Genomic DNA, 13,317 nt, shown 5'->3' with positions numbered 1-13,317 from the left:
CAAAGGCACAGGGACAGAGAGGGATGAGACCATAAGGAAGTCAAGTCAGAAATCACGGAGAGGGAACTGGACACCCACAGGCTAAATACACCAAAATCATACGTAGGTGCTCCCAGTGAACTTAGGATCAAAAGTGAAGCTTTCTTTTTCACTTAAAAATAGATCCAGAGTTGAGTTTCTCTATAATAATAAAAAAAAAACTACTACTTTAGGATGCTTCTCTCTCAGAAAACCAGAAAGATCAAAGCTTAACTATTAGTATTTAAGAATAAATACTGACAGAATTCCAAGTTCACACAGAATTAACTGTGTTTATTTGTATTAAAAGAGCATAGTTTTTTTTCACTTAAGAAGATTACTACTTCCTAACAAGAAATAACACTGTTCACTCAACAAATACTTAATGAAATACTATGAGTCAGGCACTGTACAGATAAACGAGAGAATATAGCTGTTTAAAGAACAGACATGGTTCCTGCCCTCAGGTAGTTTCATTACGATTTCTAACAAGAGGATAGAACTTGTACATATTTTATATTCTTTACTTTAAAAATTAATGTGTGTACATGTTACAATATCTTAAATCGGAAATGTTTTTCATTATACACATACACAGTAGGGGGAGAGGGTTAAAGAAAAGTTTTGTAACAGTGATATATTCAGCATTCCCAGAGTAAATCATTTCTACTCTTATAAGCAGTCATCAAATAGTTGTTGAAATGAAAAAAATATGTAACTGGATATTACATTTTTACTTGACTGTACATGATTAAAAAAATACATGTTCCCCAAAACAGCTCACAGGAAGTAAAATCAGTCAAAGGTTCTATTAGCTAAATAATCATCTAAATTATCTACACAGATGTCGCAATATAGGCGTTAATGCATTTTAGGCAATTCTCCAAACAGTCTCACTGTCAGGACAGATATACTTCTTTAGACAAAACAATTATGATCCACTGTGAATAAACATAAATGACAATGCTTTCATTCAAAACTCTTTAAAAGTTTTAATTTGTGGTTAGAAAACACTTCTTAATGGACATCTGAAAGAATACAATTTCCATGGATAAAGTTTAATTGAATATGCTACAGAACCTTGTACTCCTTATCAAAATAACTGTATTTCTAGAAAGGTACTAGAAAATAGTATTATCCATTTCGTACTCAACAAGTTGGCAAAAAAAGTCTGATAAAACCAGTGGGTGGGGGGGTATGTGGAGCAATGAGAACATTGCTGAAAGGGACATAATCCTCACTACTTTGGAGAGCCTTTTGGAGATTGTATACCTTATGATCCTGTAACATCACTTCTAAGTGTCTGAGCATGCAAGAGACAAGCAAGGGGAGAAATGTAAAAGGATGTTCACTGTGACATCCTAACTAAGTATCCCTCAAAAAGAGAATGGAGAAACTGGCTTATTCTGATAAAAAGAATGAACTGGATCTATAAGAACCAGTATGAATAATTTCAAACTATACGGTTGAGTAAAAAAATGCAAATTTTAAAAGATAACATAGTATATCATTTATACAAAATTCAAAAGCACATACAGTAATAAGTAAAATTTTATGGATACATATGTATAAAATGCATTAAAACATATGCACCAGAACAAAACAGTTACCTGGGGGAGGATTTTACTTCTCCTTAAACAAATTATTTGAAGCAAAAATAAACAATTTATTACTCCTGGGGATGAGCATGCAGATGTCTATAATATTTTATACTTTGGTTTTAAAATTTTTCAAAATTTAAAACAACTTTAAAAAGAAATTCAAAATACAATTGTAAACAATATGCTTATCAAAGCCAAATATTACACACACACATGGTGGGGGAGGGGAGAGGGCAACTAAATATCCCACAAGAAAAGAAAAGTTGAGTAAATTCAAGTGTGTTTTATGCCCACCATGGATTATAATGTAGATGTTGTAAATTATTCATAAAGCATTTAATGCCCGGGAAAATGCTACTGATATAAGCATTTAAATGAAAGCAGAACTAAATAATGCATACAATAATGAGCTATATAAACAGGCACAAACACATATATGTGAGAAAATACACCAAAAATTTTAACTGTAATCATTTCTGGGTGGTAGAATTGTGTTTTATTTTCTTCTTTACACATTCCTAAGGGTTGCATATTTCCATTAGTACTATTAATGAAAGAGAGAAGAAAAGTCAAACTACAAAATGCAAACTCAAAATCCTCTGGTAAGAACTTATGCCCCAATTAAACTGGTAAGATTCAGTCTTACTTCTCATTCTAAAAATACCAGATTATGTTAATAAAGATAAGCCTCCTTAAATATGAATATCGACAACTATACAAGCCAAAAGAATTATGCCAATAACTATACAACTGTAAAATTCTGCTTTAATGTTCCTAGAGATTATCTGTTTTAGCATCCTCTATTTGTAGCACTGTCACATGAGAATAGATGGTCCCTTCATTTATGCATTAGATAAGGTTATCAAATGGACATATAAAGTAATACAAGTTTGGAAAAGTTTGCCAGTTTCTTAAAAAATTAACCCAGCATGTCCTCACAGGTATTTATCCAAGAGGAATAAAAACATATATTCATGAAGATATATGTGTACATATATCGGTATCCATTTGTACAAAACGTCATAGTGGCTTTATTTATAAAAGCCAGAAATGAAAACAGCCCAAATATCTATGGATAGGAAAATGGATAAACAAAATATGGTATATACATATAACGTAATACATTTAGTAATAAAAAGGAACTAATCCAACCAACAATATAGAACAATCTAAATATCATCATTCTGTATAAAAATAAGCCAGACTAGAGAAAGAGGAGTAACAGAGAACACTGTATGATTTCATACATAAAATTCTAGAAAATTCAATCTAATCTATGGTGACAGGCTGCTCAGAGACAGCGGTAGACAGCAGGAAGACTGGCAAAGGGGTGTAAGGAAACTGGGGGATGAGAAAATGTTACCGATCTTGACTGCAGTGATGGCTTCACAGGTGTACGAAAACTTACCAAACTGTATCCTTTAATGTGTGCAGTTTATTATTTATCTTTAATGTGTGCAGAAATTATATCTCAATAAGTAGAAAAAAATTTTTAAAGAAATAAGCAAACCAAAATACTTTAAAGCAGAGTCAGGAGTCAAGGCAGTGGCTCCCCATGACAGGGCAGGGGTATAGAGAAGCAAATATGAGGTGGGGTTCTGGCACGCTGGTACTTTTCTTTTTCTTCTGTGTTCTGGTTATATAGGAGTATTCAGGTTGTAGAAGTGTACGCTTAATGATATGTGTGCTTTCCTAATGTATATTGTTCTTCAGTACAAGTCTTTAAAAGGAAGAACACCATCTACTTATGACCTAGCAATTCTACTCCTTTATCCAAGAGAAATGAAATATTTGTCTACAAAAAGACTTGTACAAAAATATTTATGGCAGTTTTTTTCACTAACAGTCCCAAACTGGAAACAGCCCAGATGACCATCAACAGTTAACTGGATAAACAATCTATGGTATATTCACATATTTGTACAATTGAATATTACTTCACAATAAAAAGAAACAAACTACTGATACATTCAATAACATGGATGGATCTAAAAACATCATGCTGAGTGCAAGAAGTCAGAGACAAAGGAGAGTATACGTATGATTCAACTAATACAAAGTTCTAGAACAGGCAAAATGTACCTGTGGTGAAGCAACTGTGGTTGTAGTTCCAGAAGGAGAGGAGGGGCAAAGTAAAGGATAGAATCATGGAAATATTCTATCTTGCTAGGGATGTCGAGGGGAAAATGCTCAGTATGGACATGGAAAAGCTGTAAGGCTATCAACACTACTGTATTACTAAATTAAATTTTAAATGGGTACTTTTAATTCACCTTGAATAATTCCTGAAAGTATAATGCGAAATTCAAATTTAAGCTTCTAAATAAGACAATAATTTCAATTTTGATGAAGAATAAGTTTCATTAAGGTCTTATATTGTTGAAATTTATCTTTCTTCCACAAACATTTCTTTACAATTAGTAAGAAAATCAGAATGTCCTGTCCCAAGTGCTTTATTTTTAAGATGGCTTCATATTATACACTATAAAATGGAACTTAATATTATGAAAGGCTCATTATTAACAATACTAATTTAACAAGACACTATAGGGGTTTCCAAAATGGAAGTGATTATAACCCATGAAGAATGAGTAATGATCCTTTGGGGTATACGAAGAACATGTATGAGGAGTTCTATTTACACTTAGTCTTTATCTTAATACACATATGTATTCTAAGTATTATTTAATACAATGTGATACAATATATGTGTATCCTTAACATACAAAATGACACCAGCCTCTTCGTTATGGCCACCTATCAGCAGCCACACGTCATATATGTAACCTAAGTATTCTGGTACTAAGTGATTCTACATATTTTGAGGGAAGAGTATTGATAGTATTTGGTAGATTCTTCTTCAAAAATGAAATAAAGAATGCACCTTTTTGTAAACTGCTACAAGAGACTGTTGTTCCAGGGAAGATATATTCTTACAGTAAACGATTTCCTTAACAGAAACAGTATTTTATGGAAAATTTGTAGTATATAATCCTTCATGAAGCAGCTGCTTTGACCTCAACAAAAGAAAATTGGGGCTGGGGAAGTAAGGTTTAATCTCAAAAGCAACGACTGCAGCAAAAGAGAAGCTGAAGCAGAAAGGGCACCAAGTGTTACAGATGTTACTGATGTGGTATAAGAAGTGACCATAAGATTTTATACCAAACAAGTGTATTGGTTGTCTCAAGGCAAAGTATTTTAAAAGAGCTGTCAAATTTAAAGATAAGTTAAGCATTTATCTTTTACCAAAAAAGTCTGAATTTGCTGACTGTCTGTAATAAGTGACTGTTAGAAGTATACCCCCTAGCAGTTCTTTTTAAAAACAAAAACATAGTCTATGCATACCTTAACGGTAAATGAAGCATTTAAAAACTTATTAAGAAAGTAACTGTATTCCCAAAGAAAACTATGTGTGTCATCTTGAAATACTAGTGCCTGCACACTCTAAAAACAGAAGAATCATCTTCTAACTCTTTAAATGCCTTCCATACATAGAGTTCCTGTGGATTTTGAATACGTTTATTAAAAACATATAAATGCAAATTCTCACACTGGTTTGCACAGGAAGAGCAAACTTTGCTGACCAAATATGCACAATTGATGGACAAAAATTAAACAATGAGTTATCTCCATTTAGGAAGTAGAGCCAAAGAGGCACTTATCTTTTTGGGCGTATGTCCCTATATGAGCTGTCTTTTAGCTAAGACAAGCATTAAAACCAAGTACCAAAATAAACAGATTTAAGAACCAGACTTTGGAATTTCTATATTACGAAGCGGTAAAACCAAGATTTTTGAAACATAATGCACCATATTCATTACTCTTGCTTTAAAATATATATATATTTATTTTAAAAACTAAGGGTAAACAAAAAGGTTTTTAAGCCATTACTAACATCACTGATTCCCTTCACAAGTCTCTAAAGTCATTTGTTACACTATAAAATAAACCAAATAAGCAGAGAAAGAATTATCCTTTATAAATAAAATAAACATTATTAGATTTTTGTGGATCCTTTCAGGAGATGTAACACCAACTACAAAGAATTCTTCAAATAATGGCTTTCATTAAAACTTTTTTTTAATTGTATTTCTATTATATTTAAGGGACTGACAGGCATTTCAGATGAGTAAAACTAGATCCAGTACTCCAAAACTCAGAGGGGATTTAAGACAGTACACAATTATCTACAACATAGGGCAAATCAAGTAAGGTCTAGAGAAATGAAGAAGAAAGAAATGAATTCTACTTGGCATCAAACAACTTCATAAAGGTGTGTGGCACTTGAACCGGGTCTCAAAGGATGAATGGAACTCTGACTAGAAAAATTAGGGAAAATAAATCATGCTTGGAACCATGGATAGAGGCATGTACAACCTGGGATACATCAAGAATATATTGTATTTTCAAGTCACATTATTATTTTGCTGTACTGACTTAGCTAACACTTTTCTTCACATATCAAGCTTAGTGAGATCATTCTAAAAATAATTCCTAAAAAAGCATTCAATTTTTAAGTACAACTAGAAAATTGTACTACTTACTGCAATTCTGTTTAATACGTTTACAGTTCTAATTTTCTCCAGATTTCACCATTCTTCACCAGGGGGCTTACATTTTAAGTGTTACACAATGATACGCTATCAGTTATGGGCCATCCAATCTTGCTTTTCTTCTCATCTAAAGGGATGACTTGTCTCTTCTTTTCCAAACCTTAAACATTCACCCATTTTCAAATCCCAGTCCCTTCTGCTGCTTTTTAGACTCTGCACTCTTAAATACATTCTCTTCTGATTCCCTGTATCCTGCATTTAAACTGTGTATCCTCTCTATTTTGGAGGGGAGAGTACCTATCCCTTTGACTTCTCCATTATGCGTAGCTCTGCCCAAAGCAGAGTAATAATACACATTTTATTAACAGCAGAACATATAAGTTGACTTTGAAAAAAGTATGTTATGAGTGATGTATCTTAAGACATCTGCCCCAAAGTGTGATAAATATTTTATCTTAAAATAACAGTGGTAAGAGCATGAAATGAAGCTTGGACATCATATAATCTGGGGGTTTTCTAATATTTCACAACAAAACTTTTTCAGAAGAAATCTTATACAGCAGGCCATATATAACTGCAAAAGCATTGCTAATACCACTTTATATTCAAATACATTATAATTTATTACAAATTGAGTGTTCGAGATGTTAGTTATAGTCTGGACACCTAAGCAATCCATTTATTTCTGTAAAATTTTGTTTTTATTTCATTCAGATAAGTAGCTGTAAGTAGGTAGCAGCTTTTGTTTTGTTTTGCCTTTAATGGTTCACTTTGCAGTCTCAGGATATGCTTCAATTAAATCGATTCAAGAACTTTTTTTTCTTTCAAAATGAGTAAGCAACAATATCTAAAAACTGCTTATTAAGCAAATAAGAAAAAATGAAAACTTGCAATGAGCTATGAAAACATCTATAATACATCAGGACTTAGTGTTATATGTCCATTTGTTACTAAACAAATGACTTACACAGGATGAGTACACCCCCAAAGAAATGGGCTTGGGTCCTGCCTGTCATTCAACCAAACGCAGCTTATGTACCATAATAATGCATTGTTTAGACAATTCTATATGAATAGACATGCACAAGACTGAATTTTTAAAAAATGTACTACAAACTACAACTTTCCTTACCTACTTAAAATTCACAAATAAGTAGATAGTCAAAGAAGCTTTATTCTAAGGAATGCTTTCCCCAACCCCCACACACAAATGAACCAGGTATAACCATGTAGCACAATGGATTTCAATGTGATAAAAGTATATATATGTACCAAGCGTGCCAAGACCATTCACTGAGGAAAGGGCAGTCTTTTTAACAAATGGCGCTAGAAAAACTGGATATCCTCAAGTAAAAGGATGAAGTTGGACCCTTACCTAAAACCACACGCAGATAACTAACTCAGAATGTATCAAAGACCTAACCATGATAGCTAAAACTATAAAACTCTTAGAAGAAAACACAGAGGAAGAGCTTCACGACATTGGATTTGACAACGACTTCCTGGACACCAAAAGTCCAGGCAACAACAGAAAAAAAAGATGAAGTGGACGTCATTAAAATGAGAAACTTTATACATCAAATGACACTATCAACAGAGTAAAAAGGCAACCCACGAATAAGAGAAAATATTTGTAAATCTTTTATGAGATTAATATCTAGAGCATACAAAAAATTCCTACAACAACAAAACAAACCAATTTTTAAAACTGGCAAAGGATCTGAATAGACATTTCTACAAAGAAGATACACAAATGGCCAATAATCACATGAAAAGATGCTTGACATCACTAATCATTAGAAAACACAAATCAAAATCACAATGAGATAACACTTCATATTCATCAGGATGGCTGTTACCAAAAATACAGAAAGTGACAAGTGTAGAGGTGAGGATTTGGAGAAACTGAAACCCTTGCCCTGGTAGAAATGCAAAATGCTACAGCTACTATAGAAAACAGTGTGATACTTCCCACAAAATCCAACATAGAATTACCACATGATCTGGCAATTCCACTTCTGGGTATATACCCAAAAGAATTGAAAGCAGGGACTTGAACAGATATGTGTATACCAACATCCAGAGCAGTATTACAACAGCCAAAAGGTAGAAACAACCAAATGTCCATCTACAGATGAATAAACAAAATGTGGTCTATACATCCAATGGAATTATTACGCAGCCTTAAAAAGGAATAAAATTCTGATTCATGCTACAACATGGAATAACCTTGAAGACATTATGCTAAGTGAAATAAACCAGATACAAAACAAAAACAAATATTGCATGATCTCATTTATACGAAGTACCTAGAGTACTCAAAATTACAGAGACAAAGTAGAAAAGTGGTTTCCAGGGGCCAGAGGGAAAGGGGGTGTGGAATTATTGTTCAATGGGTAGTTTCAGTTTGGGATGATGAAAAAGTTCTAGAGATAGACAGTGATGATGGCTGCACAACTATGTGAATGCATTTAATACCACTGAAATGTACATTTAAAAGTGGTTAAAATGATCAATTTTATGTTGTATATTTTACTATGATAAAAACTGAGTGTATTATTTATGACAGTGGCAATATAGGAATGTAGTTCACAAACTTAAGAGTTAAGCTGCCTATTTTCAATCTCAGCTCTGCCACTTTATGGCTCTGTAGTCTGTGCCCGTTTTCTCAGATATTAACAGAATCTATACCACAGGATAATAGCAAACATGAAGTTTTAAGTTAATAGATTTAAAGCACTTAAAATGGTGCGTGTCATAGAGTAGTCGCTTTTCATTATAATGGGTTTACAACACGTTTTTAATGAGATTTAAGTCAAACATCTGCAGAACCTCTGAAGGTCCTCCTCAAAATTCTAGAGTTCAGTAAAACACAGACAGAAAACCAATGATTTAACCCAAACTTCTCATTTTATAGCTAAAGGAATTCAGAGTCCAAGATAATGTGATTTGCTTGAGGTCACCTATCTTGTCTAATATTAATTTTCCTAAAATAAGGGTTTGAGGTTAACAATACTAATGCTGACATTCAACTAGTTCAGAACCAAGGTAAAGCCATAAGATTTTATAATGTGTGTCCAAATATCTATGAATAGTGTGAGTCATCCACCATGCTAATCTAATAAATAATTACGCATGGGGTGGGAACCAAAAGGTAGTAAAACCAAAAGAAAATCCATTTTAATTATCTTCAAAGACAATGGTTTAAAACACATCTTCTGAAAATGAAGTGTTAAAATATTTGTGAAAACAAATGATACTGATTAAGAGTTTGAGGCATACCAGTACGTGCCCACTACTCCACTTCTTTCAGCCAGTTATTCACTATACTCACTATATAATCTTAGTGAGACCCCTGACTCTGAAAAATCAGGGGCTTTTTTACAGCAAATAGAGCTAATATTCATCACAGGGAAGTATCTACAAATAGTTCTTTATTAAATTCAAACAGAAGACAGCAGCAGTCCAAATAACACAAAATGTCTCATCCAAAAAATCATGTATTAAGCTTTGTAGACATTTCTGTACTTACTTGAATATTCTAGATCTGGTTTCTGGGAAATTCACAACAGAGAAAGCAAAATAACAGAGACAATCTTTGAAGGTCAGATTCAACAAGAGCTAAAAAGCTTCTGAGCGTCTCTAATTTTGCCCTTCCCCCACTGCTCTTCCTCTCAATTCCTCTCAAAGGATAGCACCACCTCTATTAGGAATGCCCTCCCCCTCCCCATCTACATCAGCTGAAATCCTACCCATCCTTTAAGGTTCCACTTAAATGCCGCAGCTTCCATGATTTTCCCCCAAGTGTTCCCAATTTAGAATTATCCCCCTCCTCTTCACTTCCCTATCTTGCACCTCTACTTCAACATTTTTATTATATAATGCATTGCATTACAATTACCTACGTCCAGTTCTTCCCCCACCCTCCCCCAAGAAAATCCAGGGGGCAGCAGGCTAGGGAGGAAAGGAATTAACATTACTTAAACACCTGGATGCCGGTCAAGGTGCTAGGCATTCTGCATACATTATCTAATTTAATCTGCCTGACAACAGTCACCGGAGGTAAGCAGGTGGTGTTATTCCCATTTTACTGATAGAGAACCATATTGTTGAAAGTTCAATTGCCAGCCAATTCCAGTGCTTATGGAACGCTGGCGTCCCTGGCTTCAAAGAGCTCTTTCCACCACTATATGGTTGCAGTCTTGTTCACTCTGTGTCACCCACTCAGACTAACAGATAGTAGGTATTCCAAAAATGCTTCTTAAATGTAATATTCCTATGGACTCACTACCACTCTTTTAATAACCCGATCACGCCCCACCCCTAGCCCGTTACCTTTACTCTTCCTTTACAGCGGACTTTACATAGAGTCAGCTCTCCACATTTTTCCAAGAGAAATGCTGCAGACAACATCAACCCTCATTGGTAGGCTAAGTGAAGAACCTTTCAATTCTCTCAGATTTCCCCAAGTGCTCTTTCCAAAGAATATAAGAAATGCACACAAACAAGTCACATTTGATGTAACGCTTAGACCCTTCCCAAAAGCTCTTATGTCATACTAAGCCACGTCTTCATGCTTATAAGCAATGACTTACGCGGTTTCCAGCTTACACTGGGGACACCCTAAGACGCTGTCTGAATAAGAAAACCACATCTTTCAACTCGTCTTAAAACGAAGACATCCCAATACTGTTACACTGCCTCCCCAGCCCCCGGCCCCCCCTTCAATGAATTGCGGTTTGGATTTCCGGCGGGAATGCACACACAGAAAGACGAGATGGGGCTCAAAAGCAATGGAGCAATAACTGAGCCTGCTTAATTAGAAGACACAGAAGGTGCCCCGCCTTTCTAAATCTCTGCACTGAACTCATTTAGGAAAGATGGGGGACACCGAAACCCGAGGAACCCCAGATACCGAATCACTGGTTTCTGCGGCTAGCAGGGGGAAGAGTCCTCTCCTCCCCGCGGTCCCGGGCCACCAGCCCCCGGTGCCGGGTGGGAGAAGCCCAACCGCACCCTCCCCAGGCGGCCCTGCATCTCATTGTCTCCCTCCGTCGCGACCCCCATGGGCGCAGGGTGCAGCCCAGGCCCCGCCGACCCCCACCCACGGACGGCCGCCAGCCGGGCGAGGTCCAACCCGCTCCGGCCCCGGCCGCGACCCCGCCCCAGGCTCGGCCGCCCGCCCGCACCGCGCCTGGATGGCGGGGCCGGGCGCCGGGAAAATGGAGGCGGGAGCGAGGCAACGCTCCACAGCCCCGCGCCCGACCGGCTCCTTCGGCCGACCCCGAGGGCGAGGCTGAGCACTCACCGCGGCAGCGGCTCGGTCCTCCGGCGGGTCCGCCTACCGGAGCGGCCGCGGGCTGGGCGGCAGCCGCTCGCGCTCGTCCAGCCGCCGCCGCCGCCTCCTCCTCCTCTTCCCCAGGCGCGGCGCTCCTTCCCGGGAGACGCCGCGAGCGCCCGCAGCTCCCGCGCCGCGCGCTCCGTGACTGACTGACTGACCGACCGGGCGGCGGCGGCGGCGGCGGGGGCGGGGCGGAGCGTGCGGCGGGCGCGGCGGATCCGAGTTCGGCCGCGTCCGGCCGAGACGCAGAAGGCGGGGCTGAGGGCCGGGCGGCTGACCGGCGGACCGACTCTCGCCCGGCCGCCCGCTCCCCTCCACCCCGCCCGTCGCCAGCCACTCACTTCCGGCTCAGGCAGCCGAGCCCGCCCCTCCCGGGCGTCCGCCCGCCCACCCGCGCCCCCGGCCCGCGCCCCTTGGCCCGCCCTGCTCACCCACCTCAGGCGCCGGACCGCACCCAGCCGGGGCCGCCCGCGCCCCGCCTCTCCTCCGCGCGTCCCAGTGAACCGCCTCCAGGAACCAGTGAATCAGAGAATGAATGAGTGAGGGAGGAAAATTCCGGCGCTGTCCCACCCCTGCTCTCCTGTCCTTGGAAGCAGGCCCAGCGGCCTCTGTCCCGGGGCCCTGGGACACACTGAAACGTTGAGCACGTCTGTCGAGGACCTGTGTGCATGCACCTTCCAGCTGGAGTATTCAGACTCCAGCAGCCCATCAGGTGTGGTCTTAGGCACTTGCAGGACCGCTGTCCTTGCAGTTTATGAGGCCTTTTTTAGGAAATCCCATTTTGGCCAACAACTCTCTCTGCAGTTTCATGCACTATGATAGGAAGCTTTTAGAAATTGCACATTTCAATTATCTTTGATAACTTTGTAACTGTGAAATTTGCTTATCTTGCGTTCTTCATTTCTGTCACCCTCTCCCCCTTACTGAAATTGTTTGGGAGCAATGTATTGCCATTTTTCCTCATCACCAAGTTCTGAAATACTCAGATACTGTTTATTTTGATGCAGGCTTGACTTAGACTTTTAAATTTTAATTTATGTCTTTATTTTGACCTCCTAAAGTTGATCAAAGAACAGGAAAAAAATATAAAATTAAATCGGTTTTGCCAGGCCACATACAAAGCAAGTTTGTTGACAGCGTTAAAACAATTGACAAATCAGGAGTGTGACCTAGAATTAGTTTCACTTAACATTCCTTTTTCATGTCTTCCCATCTGCTTGCTAAGTAGGAGTATCTGTATCTTGAATTTTCACAGATGAAGAATTGACTGTACATTTCTGAGATCCTGGCTCCCTTTCTAAGAACCAGAGTGTTCATTTCTCTGTCCTGGGGCCAAATCCTGGTGTGGTTAGTTACATTCCTTCTTCCAGATATTCCTGAGGACTTTGAAGTGGTTTGGTCTCTTTTGCACAATCTGTTCCAAACTGGTATTTAGAGCCATACAATACAGTTACTAGTTACACTTCACACTTGAGAGATCTGTACTTCAGAAACATATCTGCAGTTTTGTATTTTAAGTCTAGAAGGTGCTTTAATACTCTTGTGTAGAATAATGTTATCTTTTACAAATGAAGAAGGTGCTGCTGACCAATTCTTGTAGCCTTCTGTTCCTTTCTTGGGGAACTTATCATGCATTACCACTAATTATAATTATTTCAGTAAGTTATGATCATCCCTAATGAATGTAATACAATAGTATGTTCATCCTTATATCTTCCATAATGTCTAGCATGGTTCCTTACACAATAAATGTTTTTAAATTAATAAATGCTTTAAATATTTTCATAAATGATAATGCATACAA

At 38.1% G+C, this 13,317-nt stretch overlaps 1 protein-coding gene across 1 annotated transcript in view; it reads right to left on the bottom strand.

Moving 5' to 3' along the window:
• RAPH1 (Ras association (RalGDS/AF-6) and pleckstrin homology domains 1) overlaps positions 1-11,674 on the bottom strand; it is an 82,786-nt gene extending 71,112 nt beyond the window's left edge. The window contains exon 1 of the mRNA XM_064485066.1: positions 11,481-11,674. The gene's annotated coding sequence lies outside the window, so the exon portion shown is untranslated. The remainder of the gene's footprint in view (positions 1-11,480) is intronic.
• Positions 11,675-13,317: the final 1,643 nt, after the last annotated feature.

The sequence above is a fragment of the Camelus dromedarius genome, chromosome 4, assembly GCF_036321535.1.
Source record: "Camelus dromedarius isolate mCamDro1 chromosome 4, mCamDro1.pat, whole genome shotgun sequence".
In the NCBI taxonomy this organism is placed as follows: Eukaryota; Metazoa; Chordata; class Mammalia; order Artiodactyla; family Camelidae; genus Camelus; species Camelus dromedarius.
This window is presented reverse-complemented; position numbering and strand designations above follow the sequence as displayed.